A 19596-nucleotide genomic window follows, 5' to 3' on the forward strand; every position below is an offset into this window, starting at 1 on the left:
ATATATGTTAATCCCAAACTCCTAACTTATCCCATATATCTTATTTATTTATTCAAGAAATATTTATTTGGGATTAACATATACATACTACTACACTGTATATAAAATAGATAACCAACAAGGACCTACTGTATAACACAGGGAACTATACTCAATATTTTGTAATAACTTATAAGGGAAAAGAATTTGAAAAAAATATATATATATATATAACTGAATCACTGTGCTGTACACCTGAAAGTAACATAACATTGTAAATCAACTATACTTCAATTAAAAATAAATAATATATAAAGATGCTACAAATCTATAAAGAAAAAAATGCATAGAGCTGAGTATAAAAATGGACAGAGCATATGAACAAGCCAATCAAAGGAAAAGAAATATGAATTGGGTATAAGGAATCAGATACTGCTCTATACTATAAAGTTTTTTTTTTTTTTAAGTGTTTTCAGCCATTCTCTAATGTGGTTTAATTAATTAATTTATTTATTTTTGCTGTGTTGGGTCTTCGTTTCTGTGCGAGGGCTTTCTCCAGCTGTGGCAAACGGGGGCCACTCTTCATCGCGGTGCGCGGGCCTCTCACTATCCTGGCCTCTCTTGTTGCGGAGCACAGGCTCCAGACGCGCAGGCTCACTAGTTGTGGCTCACGGGCCTAGCTGCTCCACGGCATGTGGGATCCTCCCAGACCAGGGCTCGAACCCGTGTCCCCTGCATTAGCAGGCAGATTCTCAACCACTGCGCCACCAGGGAAGCCCTGCTCTATACTATAAATAGAAGTATATGTCAGGATAATTTTGGAGGGAGGGATTTGGACATCATCAAGGTAAAACTTGTGCATTCCCTCTGGTCCAGCAATCTTACTTCTATACATAAATGTGCCCTCAAACACACAAAAAATATTCATTGTATCATTATACAAAATAGTCAAGAACTGGAAATGACTCTGGAGTCTACCCACAGAGGAAGAGTAATTATGACAAGTCTAATTTCTAGGTCGCAGCCAGGTGCCTCTTAAAGATGTGAATTCAGGGGTCCAGTCTCTCTCCAAGTTATGGCTCTACCATGTTAGAGTCTTTTGTTTCCACCGTGTGGATAGGGGAGAGAGTGTGGAAGACAGCATGAGATATGCCTGGAAGTGACCTCCATCACTCGTGCCCACATCCTACTGGCAAGAACTTTAGTCACATGGTCCCACCTTGATGAAAGAGGGGCTGGGTTCTTCCTGTGTACCCAGAGAAAAATGAAATAGTTGGTCTGGAAATAGCTTTGAAGTCTTTTGCTAAAGTGCAAAACGTAAGCTTCAGAAATGGGTGATTCATATTTTTTAAATTGCAATGGGTGTGTTCTCACCCTTATGTAACATTTAACATTTTTATAAGTGTAACAGGATATTGAGTTGGATTTTTCCTGTTGCCCTGGAATTATTAGCTAGGGCTCAAAGTTCAAGTCAAAATAGCTTTAGCATTCCCATATTCTAAAGAGAGCTGTATCCAAGTACCACCCCCATCCTAGTCATCTCAGAACACACTCACGTACAATCTAAATAAGGGGAAGAAAGGGGGAGGGAGGAGGAGACTTGTTGGCACCTTGAGGGGAGCAGTAATTATGCGGAGAAGCTTTTTCTTCTCTCCCCAGGAGGACTCCAATAGAAAAACTCACAGAGCTGCCAGTACCTCCTGGACTTGGCTGTTGGCATCTCCTGTTCCAGCCATGTGCTTGGAGCTGAAGAATCCACATGTCATCCAGATGCTCTCTTCCGAACGAAGAGAAGCATAGTGAGGAGATTTTGGAGAGTTTGTTAGAGTCCCTCGATTTGGGAAGCCCTTGTGAACTGTAGACACCCCTCTTTCAGAGCTTTCCCGAGACAGGAGGTTCATGACACCAGAAGGGCAGGAGAAAACTGTAGAGCAGTGTACCTAGAAGAAAAGGATGGGGAGATAAAGTGACTCACCCATATCCCAGTTCTCCCACTCTTTGGAGGAGGCAGAAGACCTCCCTGGCTCCTGCAGCTCCTCACAAGGGAGCCCTGTGGTTGGAGGAGGGACGGAAGCAGCAGGACTGTCCAGGTGGCTGCCAGGCCAGCGAGACAACATGCTATGTGTCAAAGAGGTTGTGTTGATAAGAGACCAGACAAGAAATTCAGGTAAGGCTTCATTGGGGCCCCTGCTGCAGTAGCGGGGAGCGGGAACAAGTAACAGTTTCCGTTGCGTGCTCCCCGGGGTCGGGAGGTGGGAGCAGGCTGTTTCCTTACATGGGGTGAGGGTAAGGTCGGGTCCAGGGGTCAGGCCAGAGGCGAGGCTTAGGTGGCTTGCCCACCGCTTTGGTGGTGCTGAGTGCAGGGGGCATGCGCAGTACCCTGTTTTTGCTCCCAGCCCTTCAGAAGTGGCAGTTGGGTTTTTTTGGTCTTTTTATATCTTATTGTCCATAATTTGCCCCAGCTGTATATGCACGCACTTATTTTTAGTCCCTTGTAGTTTCTTTGTATTTTGTTGCTTGAGGAGATGACATTTGTCCAGGTGCCAGCACTGCAGCAAAGGGTCCCAGGTCCCAGGTCCCACCCTGTCTCAGTTGGATGCCTGAATGGCTGGAGGGCAAAAGAAGATGCCCATTTGGGTGTCCATGGTGAAAGATGGGTTAGGTGATGTTGAACTTGACTTCAAGAAAACCTCATACCCCAAGTATGAGAAGACCAATGGCTACATCCTCAGAGGCAACCAGCAGTTGGAACCAGAAAAGGCCTAAGAAACCACTGAAATATAGCAATGACTTCCTTAATCCCCATTTCCTTCCCCCAACCAACCAGAGGGCCTCGGTCATGAAGGGAAATTAATGGGGTGGCTGTGTCAGAGCTAGACTATGCCCCCTCCAACCCTCCCTCTACTCTGAGCTACTAGAGGCACTGAGATTAGAGTTTAGAATTAAATATTATAATAAAATCAAGTTTGAGATCAAAGTTTTCAAGAAGACTAGATGTTTAGTAACCAAAAGTGACTAAGAAGTTATTGAATCTGCCTGAGATACACTTGAAAGACAAAAATGCGTAATTTGACAGGTCATGGTTGATTAAAACAGAATAAAACAGTTTTACTCACTGTACCCCACTGATGCACACCCCCTCTACAGCTAAATAAATGTAAATTACTTTTTTGAATTAAAAAAGAGGGTTAAAAAGCTATATGTTGTTGATGTTGTCTGCTTATTCATTTTACCTGGAGTTGGGTAACGATTTTCACTCTCTTTTCTTTTAAATTTTTTAAGGTTTTTCTTTTTTTTTTAAGTTCTGAGAGTTCTTTGCTTCTATCCTTGATTATGAATTCTGCACCATTTGCTTTGTCTTTTCCTCTTTTTATAATTCTCTTCATGACAGGTTGGAGTGCTATGCTCCATCTCCTATGACCATCACTTTACATTCTTTTTCTGTTAATTTTTTACACAGTGTCTTTTTCTTGATTCTGAGTCTTATTTGGTTAATTTGATTTTCTGCCACATCAGTTCAGTCTTTTACTCCTTCAGTAACGAGCTGATTTTAGTTATTGCACTTTTCATCACAGATTGATTTTGTATATTAACTGCAACAAGTCTAGTATCTTCCCAAACATTTAAAGCACTTCTTTTTAAATTATTTTTTGCATAACTTATATATACATATATTTTTTTAAATTGAGGTATAGTTGATTCACAATATTGTGTTAGTTTTAGGTGTATGGCACAGTGATTCAGTTTTATGTATTTTTCAGATTCTTTTCCCCTATAGATTACTACAAAATATTGAGTATAGTTCCCTGTGCTATACAGTAGGTCCTTGATGTATCTATTTTATGTATAGTAGAGTGTATATGTTAATTCCAACCTCCTAATTTATCCCTCCCCCACCCCTTTCCACTTTGATAACCATGAGATTGTTTTCTATGTCTGTGGGTCTATTTTTGTTTTGTAAATAGGCTCCTTTGTATCTTTCTTTTTTTTTTTAGATTCCACATACAAGCAGTATCATATGATATTGGTCTTTCTCTGTCTGGCTTATTTCACTTAGTGTGATAATCTCAAGGTCCATCCATGTTGCTATAATTCAAGTACTTCTTGCATTATAAGTGAAAGATCTATTGAGGGGCTAGGATTCCTTGGTTTTGAACCCTGACTCTGCCACTTAAGAACAATGTGACCTTATAATCGTTGAGAAAGGGATAAGATAAACCAATCATTGCAAATCTGGCGGAACCTGTTCCGTAATAGCAGGAAGAAACTGGCCGATTGCATTTAAAGGGCTAGAGAGAGTGGGGAAACCATACAGAGGTTCAGCGTGCTGGAAGTAAGGTTGCTCGGTTTGAGTGCTCAGACATGAGATTAGAGGTTAGATCATGAAGGCTCTTTATAACTGAATCAAATTTCAGGATTTTATCCCGTAGACACATACTTCTTAAGTACACATTTCTGGAACTCTGAAACCAGTGTGTCAGGGGCTCCAAAAGCCTCAGATTTTTGCCACAGTTCCTTGGATTTTCAGTATTAAGTGACGTAAGGAAAACACTCTTTTAAATTGAAACAAATATATACACTATGGCATAGAACACAAAAGCTAAAATTCTAAGATCAGCCTGGATGCTATATAAGCATATGATACTTCTGGGGACCCACCCCGACCCATGGGCGTATACATCCTGTCCTATGTGCTATTCAAGATGCAGCTAAGAGGTGCCATTCGAGAGGCATCTAAGAGAAGCCATCAGCCCCCCAACAAAGTCTCAGGGCAGCCTCCTCTGATTGAAGAAAAGGCTGCTTCTTAATCCTTCCCACATAAGCCTTAAGGGACCACACACTTTCTCCAAGCTGGGGCAATTGCTGAAATCAGGTGGTTTAACTGTAAAGACATCCCAGCCTTTCAGAAGCTACCATCCCGGACAGAGATAAACTAAAGACAGTGTTCCCCGCTAATACTGATGTATTTTCAATTTGTGCAATCCAGTGTGCAGTGGTCTGCACCATCCCTTCCTCCAGTGATTAATGGCCTGGCCCCAGCCAGGGTCCAAAAAGAGCCAAGGGACGAGATGCAATGGGTTTTATATTATCATGACTGCAACATACTCATTCTGTGGTGTCAGTGCTGACTGCAGGGTTCTGATTATGAAATATGACGCATGTTGAATTTAATGACATTCTCTGCCCTTCCGGTGAGTTCACTGCCTTCCAATGTCATTTTCTGTTCTCGTCTGAGTGGTAATAAAAGGAATATCATCGACTGCGGTAGCCTGTAACTACTGTGTGTTTTACAATAAATTGCATTTCAGGACCTTTCTCCCCAGGAGAAAAGTGCATGGTCAGAAGGATTACTCTGAGGCAGTTTCTGGGATCCCAGTCTCCGAGAAGATGAGGAACAAGGTGGCGTTGCCCTTTTTAGGAAATTATTCCCTAAGAACACTCATTTTTCAAGCGGCTATATATCAAAGGTCAGTTTGGACTAAGGGTAGATGATAAAACAGACTCCAAAGCAAAAATGACTATGGCTCAACCAAAATCATCGCAGAATGGACCAGGTCTAATCTCTTAGTAAGTTCTGGAAGGCGACTCCGGAAGAACACAAACTCAGAACTGGGAAGACAGCCCCGAAAGCCCTGTTCTTTCTGTCTGTGTTCAGATTAACCTTTTGTCCTTATCCCATGGGAAGGTAATCTCCATTTGAGGATGGGGAGAAAGATAAGAAAAGTAAGACTTAATGTGTGACCGCTGTGTACCTGACCTGTGGCAGGTACTCTATGGTATGATGTCACCTACTCTCACAGTATGCTTGTGAGATTATCACCCCTTATTGCCCCCAATATGTAAATGAGGAAATTTAGGCTTGACAGCATCTGCAGGGTCACACAGCCGGAGGTCAGGGCCAGGGATCCAGCTCCGGCTCATCTGATTCCCAGAAGTATATTCCATGCACCAGAAGCACCAGCCTCGCTTAGGAGTGTGTTGGAGACACAGAACCTCAGACATCTGCCCAGTCATGCACGTGGAGGTACGAGATGCATGTCCTACATAGACTCTGAGCTGGTCAGGGGCTAGAAAGTTTCTGACATGTGGGGCAACCAGGACAAACTTCTCTCTTCACTGTTGAGAGGGACTGCTAGGTAATGTCACATTGACTGACCGTCAGGATCTTAGATCCATTGATTGTCCGGCTGGCAGCGGCATTGCTGGGGACAATACTCCTCAAATTCCAGAGTGCCTGACAATTGCCTGGGCAGCTGGTTAAAGTACAGACTCCTTAGTTCTCCCTAGTATTGTATTAGTCAGTGTTCTCTAGACAAACAGAACCAATAGGATGTACACATATAGAAAGAGATTTAGTTTAGGGAATAAGCTTGCACAATTATGAAGCCTGGCCAGTTCAAAATCTGCAGAGTGGACCAGCAGGATGGAGTCTAGGGAAGGACAGATGCTGTGGTTCAAGTTCAAAGGCCATCTGCTGGCAGAATCCCCTCTTGCTTGGATAATATCAGTCTCTGTTTTTTTGGTTTTGGTGTATTTTTTGCGGTACGCGGGCCTCTCACTGTTGTGGCCTCTCCCGTTGCGGAGCACAGGCTCCGGACACGCAGGCCCAGTGGCCATGGCTCACGGGCCCAGCCGCTCCGCGGCATGTGGGATCTTCCCGGACCGGGTCACGAACCCGTCTCCCCTGCATCGGCAGGTGGACTCTCAACCACTGTGCCACCAGGGAAGCCCCAGTCTTTGTTTTATTAAGGCCTTCAACTGATTGGATGAGGCCCACCCACATTAGAGAGGGCAATCTGCTTCACTCAAAGTCCACTGATTTAAATGTTAATCTCGGGCTTCCCTGGTGGCGCAGTGGTTGAGAGTCCGTCTGCCGATGCAGGGGACACGGGTTCGTGCCCCGGTCCGGGAAGATCCCACATGCCGTGGAGCGGCTGGGCCCGTGAGCCATGGCCGCTGGGCCTGCGCGTCCAGAGCCTGTGCTCCGCAACGGGAGAGGCCACAACGGTGAGAGGCCCAAAAACGCAAAAAAAAAAAAAAAAAAAAAAAAATGTTAATCTCATCCAAAAACACCCTCATGGAAACATCCAGAATAATACTTGACCACATATCTAGGCACCATGGCCCAGCCAAGCTGATACATAAAATTAACTATCACATATATTGCAATGGTGTTTACACAAATCTACATGTGTGAAAAAAAATAGCATAGAACTGTACACATACATAGTACCAACATCAAACATTTGGTTTTGATATTATAGTATCATTATTAAATATTTAATAATTATTTTAAAAGTAAATAGTTACTTAATAATTACTATAATTATTAAGATAGAATTATCAGGATTGCCTAATGAAGTCTATCTGGGACCTCCCTGCAATATTTTGCAACTTCCTAGGATCTAAAATTTCCTAGGCAATATCTGTGCAACTTCCTATGAATCAAAAAAAAGCTAAAAAAACATTTTTAATAGTGCAGATTCCTGCCCATTTGCATCTGCTCCTCACATTTCCCCCACTCCAGGATTCTGGCCCATTTGGTCTGCTGGTAATTCAGATAGAGAAAGGCACTGCTGACCATAGCGTAAGCATGGCCCCAACGGGACATGTGATATGACGGGGGCTATGGTTTAATCTATGCAAAAAGGAACTATGTTACCTGAATTACTTTCCACCACAGAGGAGAAAAATGTTAAGAGCAGCAGATTAGAAGCGAAACAACAGTAATTCTTTGTAATTCTGGGCTTACGGCATCAGTCATTGTTGACAACAAAGGGACAATGAAAGTCATCTGTTCCAAGTACCTCACTGGACAGACGAAAAAGAGGCCCAGAACCTCAAGCCATGTTCCTGTTGAGTTACCTGTCCAAACATTCACATCGTTAGCAGCAAAGTCTGAACCGAAAACAGAGCCCTGGGACTCTCAAGGCCTGAGACAACCAATTACAATCTCACTTACAGGTTTCATTGGACTCTCCACGCTTTGTTGTGCTTTTAAACGTTAGAAAGCCTCTGTGGTGGGGAGGGCAGCCACGAACAAGGCCATTTACACAAGAGGAGACCGAGGTCAGGGAGCAGCTTTCCAAAGGCTTCTTTGGAAATGTAGGTATTCATTTTCTGTCACCTGTCACTTATATCTTCTACCTCCGTTGTACAAGCGTGGGTACTTTGGCAAATACCCTTGAAAATGAAATCCAAATTCCCTAGCTGGGACTCCAGGGCATCCTTGACCTGGCCTCTCTGACCTCAATGCTTATGGCTGTCCATGCTCCTGGGAACACTTGCTGCTCCCCAGTGCACCTTTCCCTTTGTATCCTCTGCCGGAGATATTCTCCCCAACTTTCTGCCCTGGTTAACTCCTCCCATTTGTCCCCCTGGGAAGCCTTTGTATTCCCTCTGACACTGAATTAATGACCTTGTGCTGTATTCCCATAACATCCTATGAATTCCATTGGCACCTATGCCCCCTACCCTGTCCTTCAGGTGTTAAGTTCCCTAGGGGTGATCATTCATCTCTGTGTTAGTAGAACCAAGTGCAATTCCAACAATGCACTGGCTAAGCCGCTATTATATCAGAAGAAGAGGAACGGCATCTTGGCATGAAAAGTGCCCTGGGGTCCAAACAGGAACATGATAAGGGTGAGAGATCGTGCAGTCATTCAACAGGTATCCCCAAATCACCCCTCTATGTCAAGCTGTGTGTTACGAGATAGAGGTGAAACGTTACCACCACCTCTGACGAATTCTTGCCCCAAACTCCAACTTGAATCACATCAAACCTCAGAAATAGCTACCAGTTGGCAAGACATTCAGGATCCAGAGGAATCTGTTTAATGTCATGAGAATGCAATCATAAAAGTCCAGAATGTAGGAAAATCTAGAGGACAAATGACTTGATTTATTCATAAAATAAATTGAAAAGGAAAACATATTTTAAAGAGAGAAAGAGGGAACTTATAGATTAAAAAACACTTAAGAGAATCAAATGCCATGTGTGGACTTTGACTGGATCTTATTCAACAAGCCAACTCTTTAAAAAATATGAGACAAATGGGGACACCTATTAACTGAATGGAATTTGATAATATTAAAAAACAATTGTTAATTTCGTAAGATGCAACATAGGCATTATGGCTATGTATTTTTTAAAATATACATACACTGAAACATATGCTTGTTAGGAAGAGGCAGTATAGATAAAAAAAGATTGACCATGACACTGATTATTGAGTGATGGGTATATGGGGTTCATTGTTATCCTTCCTACTTTTGTGTATGTTTGAGTTTTTGCAGAACAAGTTAAAAACGGTGAGCAGAGAAGATGCCCCTGTTAGCATGTTATTTACAATTACAATAACTGATACTAAATAAAGAATTACAAGTGAGTTATTTACAAAGAGGTGAGACCAGAGATACTTCTGACTTGCGATGTATTCGTATTGAACTCCATTTAAGTGCTATAGGAAATGCTTTCTCAGCAATTTGTTTTGCTAAGACCAGCAGTTTATAGGGGGCAGGGCTAAAGGTCTCCCCTTTCATTGTCAGAATCCATGTTGGCACATCCATGAAGATTCGGTTTGCTTTCTAAGGTTTTGGGTAAGATACGGGATCAGCAAGTGCCAGGAGCCAGGGAACAATACGGGTCTCAACTCCTGTGCCTGGAAAGGGTTCAGTGATTTGTAAAGATCGATTGCAATGTATCTGAATTGCTACTGCTTGTGTGGTACTTTACAAGCGACTTCTTACTGAGTGTACCTAACTACTGAGATTAAAGGATGGTTTAACTTTATAAATTAGAGTGAATCCATAACAGTGTTCTCAGTCCCTTGCATTTCTTTTGATGCCCATGGTGAGTGACAAAGGGGTGGAGTTTACAGCTGATTTGCTTGATTTGTTCAAAACCCCTCTTCTCACCTCTAACCTGTCAACTGCCTGTTGTCACCCCTGTGCCCAGATGGCCGTTGTGGCAACGAGACGCTACTGCTGTGCCACCGAGTCGTGATTTCACAGTATTTTTCTTTTCTTTTTCATCCTACTTGGGGATACATTTTAATGAGGACAGGACAAGGACAGACGAAGAACCTTTCAGTGGAGCATCTACCTCTACATTGCCACAAACATTTCTATTATAGACGACGGAACATAAACAACAGGGTCCTACTATACAGCACAGGGAACATTATTCAATATCCTGTGACAAACCACAATGGAAAAGAATATGAAAAAGAATGTGTATATATGTATAACTGAGTCAATTTACTGTGCAGAGAAACTAACGCAACATTGTAAATCAACTATACCTCAAATTAAAAAAACAAGAAATAACCAAACAGCACAGATTACCAAAGCAAAGACATTGATAAAGCAAATAAAATCTGCAATAATAAATACATCTGCAATAGATGCTAAATATCATTAAATTATTATATAATTTAGACAGTAAATATGGTCTATTTTTGCTTCTTTCCAATAGAATACATTTGATCACATTTTTACCAAAGAAATAGGTCGGGATAAAGTTACTACTCATATTAAAAAATAAATTATAATATTTTAAAACTTAGCTTAACCATGTGTATTTACTTTATCATCAAAATAATTTTTTCATCTTTGATTTTATTACTCATTGTTAGACATGTGTTCATTCATACCACCACAAAACATAAAATCCGAAGTACTATTCTCTTCGTATTTTGAAGATACGTCATCAAATCCTGGGTGTATGTCAGAAGATGCACCCGGTCTGTAAATGTCAGCAGAAGTAAGTTTGAGAGGCATTTTTTTACAGTAAGTAACAGCTGCAAGATATTCTGCTACAAAAAGAGCTATCCTGTGTCATTGCGTTTCTACAAACCAACATCTAGGGCGTGGCAGCGAGGAAAGTGAATTAGAGACTGTAACACTAAATGGTAAATAGTATCTTATGGGTATCACAGCCTTGTTGAGATAAAATTCTGGCTTGAAAGACCTCAGTAGAAGAGGATGACATTTTTTTTCTTTTATTTTTTCATTGAAGTATAGTTGATTTACAATGTGTTAGTTTCAGGTGTACAGCAAAGTGATTCATATATATGTATATATACATATATATATTCTTTTGCAGATTCTTTTCCCTTATAGGTTATTACAAACTACTGAGTATAGTTTTTTGTGCTATATAAAATAGATAACCAACAAGGTTATTTATTTCATATACAGTAGTGGGTATATGTTAATCCCAAACTCCTGATTTATCCCTCCTCCAACCCTGTCCCCTTTGGTAACCATAAGTTTTTCTTCTATGCCTGTGGGTCTATTTCTGTGTTGTATATAAGTTCATTTGTATCATTTTCTTTTTAGGTTCCACATATAAGCGATATCATATATTTGTCTTTCTCTGTCTGGCTTACTTCACTTAGCATGATCATCTCAAGGCCCATCCATGTTGAGAATGACATTTAAAGACACAATCAAATCAGAAATGCATACTGGAGGGAAAATCCACACAAGCGTGTGGGGAGACACACTGAAGGTGATTTAAGTGAGGTAAAGATGAAAAAAGAATCGAAAGAATTGCAGGAATTTACTCAAGTCCAATCCACAAAGTGGAAGAAATAAAAGGTGCTTCGGTAGCAAGCTCTACTGGCAAAAGACTTTCCTTGTCTAGATGCCCGATGCACGTTTAATTGGTCTGATCTATGAAATCCATTTCTTTGTCTTCCCGCTCCACCTACTTGCTCCGTCCACCCCTGGCATTTTCCCGTTTCCTCAATACACCCAACTCCCTCTCACCTCAAACCTTTACACATGCTGAGTTCCCTACTCCAGTGGACATAACTGACTTTGGCTTGGCTGGCTCCTTCTTGCCCTTCAGACTATTATCCTGTATGACACCACCCGTAAAAGAACTTCCCTATATTCCCTGTAATTCTATATTCCAACACCATTCCTTTCACAGCATTTATCAGAATTTGTCATTGTTTAATTTATCTGGAATACCTCTCTTCTTCACCATCCTGAGAGGTCCATGGTAAACCTTATTTACCATTATATCCCCAGTATGGAATATATAAAATGACTTTAGTATCCAGTTCAGGATGGGTCATGAAATAATATTTGCTGAAAAAAATAAATGAATGATCATAGTCCAGTCAACTCCTATGAGAAAGAAGCGGTGCCTATGTAACTAATATGACTGCAGAGATAAGATTCGGAGGTGCTCTGATTTTTAAAAGGCACCTATCAAAATGGTATAAAGAAGAACTCATGACCAAGGTTAAATACAAGAGAAAGATGTCCACCTATGAGTAAAGCACCAGGAAGGCTGGAATCCTGGGGAGGCTGCAACCAAATGCTTGTACTTTAGTAGTTGTATCTAGAGCTAGTCAAAGACAGGAAAAGGACCTGACTTGCTACTTGGGGTATAACATACAGCATTTAAGAGCATTAAAGAGAAAGATCATCTTTGGGCAAATCTTCCATGGAGAAGGATCTTTGGTCTGGAAAGATAGTTGGGATGAAGTTGATCGCCATAAAAAAAATCAAGAGAAAAATCACTGAATGTGGCCAGTACTTTAGGTTAACTCATTCAGTACCCACTCTGAACCCTCAAAAGCCTTCCCAAACTGTAAAAACTGGAAAATAAAAAATACTTTTCCGAGATTCTCCTGCAGCTAGGTTTTCATAGGATCCAGGTTCTACTAGGGGGATGGTCACACAAGACACATGAGGAGGCCATGAACGTTGTAACAAAGAGATTAAACATTGGGAATTTGACTTTTCTGGTAAGCATGATGGTGGAGACATGAGGTTTTTGGGGCCAGCAGCAACGATTACAGCTTTATGATCATGGCAGTAATGGGTCTAGGGCTGGCAGTGGTGGCACTACCTTACTTAGTTGCCAGCTTACCATTGCAACAGAGGATGTGGGATTTGGGACCTTAATTGGATGTGGTTCTGGAAGTTGTGCCTAGAAGCTCAACTCAGAGTTTGTTGCTCCAACTTTGCCAACATCTTTGTGAGCTATTTAATGCCCTTTATTTAGCTCTTTTCTGCTCAAAATGGCCACAGTGGATTCTGCTCCCTGCAACTGAGAAACCCAACCAACTCACTAAGAAGAGGGAAGACTCTTTACTTTTACATGAATATTAGAGACAACTATGCCTGAGAAACTCTTTGTCTTTTGCAAAAGTAATTTTGAGATTATCTTGGATTCCTTTCTTTAAATCTATTTCTTCTTGACTACTAACAATGAAAACCCAATAGGAACATTAAGAGGGGCCGTGTGTTTATTTTAGAGATAATCTGGTAGAAGAATTATGTGTGTGTGCCAATGAACTTTGGGGGAAAGAACGTCAAAGATAAAAAATGAGTGCTTTCAATGGAGGAGATCAGACTAGTCAATTCCTGGGATCTGGAGGGAGTGAAGAAATATGTCAATTAAATGTTTGTAAATAAATGAAAGAAAAAAATTAATGTTGGACCTATCGATCCATGACTACCTATTAAGTAACAGCTACACTTCTCACTATGGGTGAAATCAAAGATGGAAGAAAATGACACCAGCTCTTTTCTCAAAGAGTAAACAATCTGTTGTAGAAAGAAGGGAAATAGGTATTAAACACTAAAAACCAATATACGATGCTATGGAACCAAATGAAAAATATTTCAGTAAAGATATTGGTCACTGTGAATAGGGGTCATTGGAAATACCTCCATAGAAGCCATGTCAATTGCCCTAAATCTGGGCAAAAGAGTAAGCTCTTGGAAAGCAGAGAAAAGTTGGGAGGCATTTCAGAGACAACAAATGCATAAGCATGGACACACATGTGTTCTTTTTTGTTGTTGTTTTGTTTGTTTTTGCTGGGAGACTCAGAGCTGGTGGGAAGGATTTGGGTTGGAGGGTGGTGGGAAATCCAACTGAAGAAGCCAGGAAAAGCTTCCATTGACAACATGGAGTCAAAGAATTTCTGGATTATGAGAGACCTTGAAGGTCATCTAACCCAACACTTGAATACTTTCTACAACTTAATCTCTCATCTCATTTACTATTTTTAGAATCTGGGCAGAAGAGGGTAGATATGATTTTTAAAACCCTAGAGAAGGCCTCCGTAAAAAGATCTTAAATAAATCCAAGATACCAATAACCTCAGAAAAACAAATTACAAATTTAATTTAATTTGTTCCAACACCTTAATTTTACAAGTGAGCAAAGTGGGTTCAGAGAAGTAGAAGGACTTCTGGAGCCTACACAGCTTGACAGGGCCCACCCTCATCTCAACATCCAGCCCAGGTCTCTACCTTGACCAAGAATTACCTGGCTCTGTTTTGTGAGTACTCCGTTTCTCTTACTATGCATGAAAAATGGTAATAAACTTCTCTCTCCAAACATCCTTTTCCCCAAGGAATAACAGATCACGGGAAGAGAGAGGTTTGCCATCAAAGAGGGACGTTATCATTTTTATACAAATGCTAAGACAATTCTGAGCTCTCAGCCTGAACTAAGCTACCTTAATCTAAGCTACCTGTGCCTCACACCTGGGGAAACCTGGTTTAGAAAAAAAAAATGAGTGGAATCCATTTCAAGTGTTCTATCTTAGGCCTCTCGGTTTGCACTCAATTTGTTTTATCACATAGTGATAGGAATTAAAGGCCTTCACTACAGTTTAGGCAGCTTGCCAATACCTATTTTATAGCAATAAAATATGTACAAATCAAGGAATCTCATGTGGAAAATTCATTCAACAGCCTCAAAAGCCAAATGAATGGTAATTACTTTGAAAACAATGTAGCAGCAATGAAGCGCGATTGGATCATGCTTTTAAACGTACGTCTACATTTTAAGAACTAAGATAATTATGAATTATGAAAATAACCAACGGAGACAATGGCACAGCAAAGCTGTTGTTTATGAAACATGAAGGGACATTTTCAGAGGAGTAGGGGGAATGAGTCATTTTCCCGCACCTGCCAGAGAATATTGAATATGACACAAAGTGCAAGCCTGGGCTCTGCCTCTCTCCCCAGTCATTTCCCGTGGGGATTACTACTCTGAGCCCCAGCGTTTGCAGAGGTTGATGGGGGGATGCTTCCAGCTCCTCTTCCTACACAGTGTGGGATTAAGTACCCATCCATTATACTATTCGTCACAATTCTAGTAGATCCACCCCATGTTACGCCCAGAACCATGGATGAAAATGTTCTCGGGATGATCAGTTGCCAAACTGTCTTTCTGTAAACAAAATTATTCTGAGAAACATCTCCCGGAATGGAGAGTCTGTGAAACTAGGTTTCTTTGGCCAGTCTCCTGTCTTATGTGAGATCCTGGAAAGTCATTCAACCTCTGTGTTTCTCAGTTTTCCCTACTTGAAAATGATGGGGTTGGCCAGCCGATCTCCAACACGCCATGTGTCTCCGCTACGATGTAGATGGTGCCCCTTGGAGCTGTGAATGGGGCGGCCAAGTGGAGTGATCCAGGGATTCGTGGAGGGGAAGAGCGTTCCAGGAGGGGTAAACAGCAAGGTCTTAAGACAGGAGCATGTCTAGTGCACTTGAGGAAGAGTGAGGAGGCCACAGGGGCTGGAGTGAATGAGGGAAAGAACAAGAGATGAGATCAGAGAGAGAAACTGAGGCCAGAGCACACTGGACCTTGAAAGCTATCATATATTGGTTTTTACCCTGAGCAAAATGGGATGTTTGGAGGCATTGTGGGCAGAGGAATTGCATGATCTGGCTTTGTGTTTTACCAGGATTCCTCTAACTTCCGGAGTGAGAGTAGACGGAAGGGGAGTAAGAATAGAAGCGGGGAGACCAGTTAAGAGTCTGTGATAATCCAGGTAAGAAATGAGGATGGCTTGTCCCAGGGTAGTAGCTTTGCAGGTGATGAAAAGTGGCCAGATTCTAGATTCCACTGGGGAAGGTGGGGAGAGGAGTGTTGGGCAGGATTTGCTGCTGTAAATCCTTCCCGTCAGTCTGCATATCACTGAGAACCCAAATAACCTCAAAGATGAATAGTTTTCCATGGTTACAAACGTTGGTGACTCAGTTCCCAGCTCATGACTTTGACATTTTTCATTTGCATTTTAAGTTTTCCAATAAAGCTTCAAGAAAATATGCATTAATCAAGTTTCATTTCAATATTTTGAACTTCTCCACCAATAACAAGTCCTTACAGTCAGACAACAATTGGCTTATCACAGGATTTTACTGAAACAGTGTAAAAGTGCCCATCTTTTCAAAGACCTACTGTCTTAGGCTGGGTTCTCTCAAGAAAGTAAAGCCTGAGACAAGGACTTGTTATGACAGTTTATTTGGGGAAGTGATCCCCCAGGGAACAGGAATCTTGGAAAAGCCAGACAGAGAAGGAAGTTGTTTCAATCAAGGGTCTCCGGAGAAACAGAATCTATCTATCACTTATCTATCAATCCATCAAGAGATTTATTTTAAGGAATTGGCTCATACAGTTTGGGGGCTGGCAAGTCTGAAAATCAGAGGACAGGCCAACAGCCTGGAAACTCAGGTGGCAGGTGATGCTGCCGTCTTGAGGCCGAACTTCTTCTTCTTTGGGAAACCTCGGTTTTCGCTCTCAAGGTCTTTCAACTGGTTGGAGGAGGTTGACCCACAACTTCCTATGTATCTTGTCCCCAGAAATGTCATGGTCATTGTCACAAATTCCTATAAGTCTAGGGTACACTGGCTACCATCCAAGCTTTGCTATCCACGATATTAATTATTTCTGCTTTGCCTTGTCAGTTAAATGCCACCACCTGGCCTTTGCAGTACAGAGGTCCTATTATCCCCACTGATAAGAGGGAATTCAGCTCCATGGCAGTGTCTCCACTCTATGGAGAACAGCCGGCAATTAACCTCTCAAAGAATTCGGGGCTCCCCTCACCAGCACATTTCTTACTGTTTTAGAAATGTGTAAAACACATTTCTAGATTCTACTGGGGGAGGTGGGGAGAAGTCTGTGAGATGGGAGAGCATGTTAAGTAAGGAGCTGAATGTTCTGGTTTCATGTAATAAATCATTCTAACATTCCACCTCTCTCAACTTTTTGACAACTAACTTGTTCCTGTACCAAAACAGTCCTTGAAATTCCACCTTATTTATCATCTTGTGGAAGCTTCAAGAAGCCCTCCCAGCAGTGGATTAAGACTGGCTCCAAGTGACCTTGCCAGGACATTAGCCCCCAGTTTGGGATGAATATATACACACTACTATATGTAAAATAGATAACCAACAAGGACCCGCTGTATAGCAGAGAACTCTACTCACTACTCTGTAATAACCTATACGGGAAAAGAATCTGAAAAAGAATAGATATATATGTATGTATAACTGAATCTCTGTGCTGTACACCTGAAACGAACACAACATTGTAAATCAACTATACTTCAGTTAAAAAAAAAAAAAAAAGAAAGAAAGAAATAACTAGGTCTGAATGTATCAACATTGATAAATATAAAAAAATAAACGTCTCCCATCGACACAGGTTGGCCCACAGGGAACTAATTCCCTCACGTTTGGAATCTGTACATGTTCATTCCTGGGCCGGGGGCGGTCAGGGAGGGGTTCCCACAGACATTCCACAACATGGCTTCTGAGAAAATCTGAAACAGAAAGAGAGTGATTCATGGTTCAGACACAAGGTGTGTCATGGCCTGTGTGAAGTTGGCTTTTGTCAGCAAAGACTGAGATAAAAGTGGGCGAGGGCTTCCCTGGTGGCGCAGTGGTTGAGAGTCCGCCTGCCGATGCAGGGGACACGGGTTCGCTCCCCAGTCCGGGAAGATCCCACATGCCGCAGAGTGGCTGGGCCTGCGAGCCATGGCCGCTGAGCCTGCACGTCCGGAGCCTGTGCTCTGCAGCGGGAGAGGCCACAGCAGTGAGAGGCCCGCGTACCGCAAAAAAAAAAAAAAAAAAAAAAAAAAAAAAAAAGTGGGCGAAGACAGGTGAGGTGAGACGCACCTACTGTGTGTGAAGGAGTGGAGAAGAAAGACCATTCATCTTTTCAGAGCCTCTGCTTTCACACATGCAAAATGGGGCTGTCAATCAATGTCTTCCTCCTGTGGGCAACTGGCACCCAGTCCCCTGGGGCCCTCTGGAAAACCATGTGGATTCACCTCATCACTTTCACACTGAGGGATGAGAAAGTTGAAGTATTTATTCACCAACTTCTGTCACTCCTAGGTTGAAGGTCGCTCCTAGGGAGCTAACTTCCAACGCGTCCAGCCAGCCCCCTAGTTCAAGACCTGAGCATGATCTTATGACTGGTGAAGCCCCTTGGGCAGAGAGATGCAGGAGGCCATCAGCAGAGATGGGACCTCTGCAGGTGACCTGCAGGGCAGGCCAAAGACTGGGCACCAGCAATGTTTCTACAAGTATTTCTGCCTCTTCTGGCAAAGGCCAGATCCACTGGGGAGATTGGTTGCAAGAGTTCACCACGTCTTCCAAATCCTTCTGCAATCCCTCAACATTAGCAAGCATCTGGTAAACTCTCTTCTGATAGAAGGCACTTCCGAAGCACCCCTCAGATGCATCAGAATTTTGTTTCTGCCTAAATGCACACCCTCTTTAGTCTCCCATTCCAGGGCTATCAGAAGTTTTGAAATTCTTTTGTAAAGCTACCGCCTTACGCTTCTGTGAAGGGAAACAGCAAAATAAATGCTCTGTTGGCTGAGAAAGAAAAGACACGCCTGCCGTCCAAGACATTATCTTAAAGCTACCACAAAAGACCTCTTCCCGCTTTATTAAAAGTGGCAGACAATGCCGGGGCGCCCGAGCACAGGGCCAAGGAGCTTGCAAGGGCAATCCTCACGCCGTGCAGCGCTAACAGGCGACAAGTTCAGATAGCCCAAGAATTTCTAATTCGTGGCTGCTTTCACCTTCCCAGAGCGGATACCCAAATTGATTCTGTTGACTACAGGCTCGATGTGTGAAAACGCTGACTGACAGAAACACCTAAGGGTAATACGTCTGCCAAGTGATTGGTTAAACAGCTATTCATTTTGAAATATATCTTCGAGAAGCAGAATAACAGAGGGCCACTGTAGTGTGCGGTCCATTAATTATTCAGTTGACAAGAAAATTACCCTTCAGATCAACATTTGTGGAGGCTTGTCGGGATGGGCTCGGGGGAGGCGAGTGGAGAACAACATTCAACAGGGTTATCTGCACAGCCCACTGTGAGGCCCTCCTAGGTCAGGGAGGAGTGAGTTTGTGTATATAGTGGAATGATCATGAATCCTTCTGCCCAAGTTCCTGCCTGTGTGATTTAGCGGAATTGATTGGACCTTCTTAAGCCTCGTGGTCCTGATCCATAAAATGGGGATGTCAAGAGCAGACTCAAGGGTAGTTATGAATCAGTGAGAATGCAGATAAGGCACCTGACAGGTAAGGATGCTTGTTCAGTGCACATCTGTTTTCTTCCACTCCGTGGTTTCCCTGTGCTCTGTGACAGCTTCCTGGGTACCTGGTCGTAAGGAAAACCACGAGACCACCGGGCTGGGTATAGGGACCTGCTCCTGCAACCCCACCTGGCAGGAGGCTGAGCCATAGCATCCATCTTGGTGGTCCACTAGGAATGTTTGCCCCTCTAGAAAGTGGAGTCGGGAAACCGTCCGCTGCTCCCCAGCC

At 42.4% G+C, this 19596-nt stretch overlaps 1 long non-coding RNA gene across 1 annotated transcript in view; it reads right to left on the reverse strand.

The window, feature by feature from the left end:
- Positions 1–673: 673 nt before the first annotated feature.
- Positions 674–19596, reverse strand: part of LOC116740216 — a 41631-nt gene continuing 22708 nt past the window's right edge. Inside the window, exon 3 of the long non-coding RNA XR_004345840.1 lies at positions 674–1919. This is a non-coding gene — a long non-coding RNA (uncharacterized LOC116740216). The remainder of the gene's footprint in view (positions 1920–19596) is intronic.

The sequence above is a fragment of the Phocoena sinus genome, chromosome 15, assembly GCF_008692025.1.
Source record: "Phocoena sinus isolate mPhoSin1 chromosome 15, mPhoSin1.pri, whole genome shotgun sequence".
In the NCBI taxonomy this organism is placed as follows: domain Eukaryota; kingdom Metazoa; phylum Chordata; class Mammalia; order Artiodactyla; family Phocoenidae; genus Phocoena; species Phocoena sinus.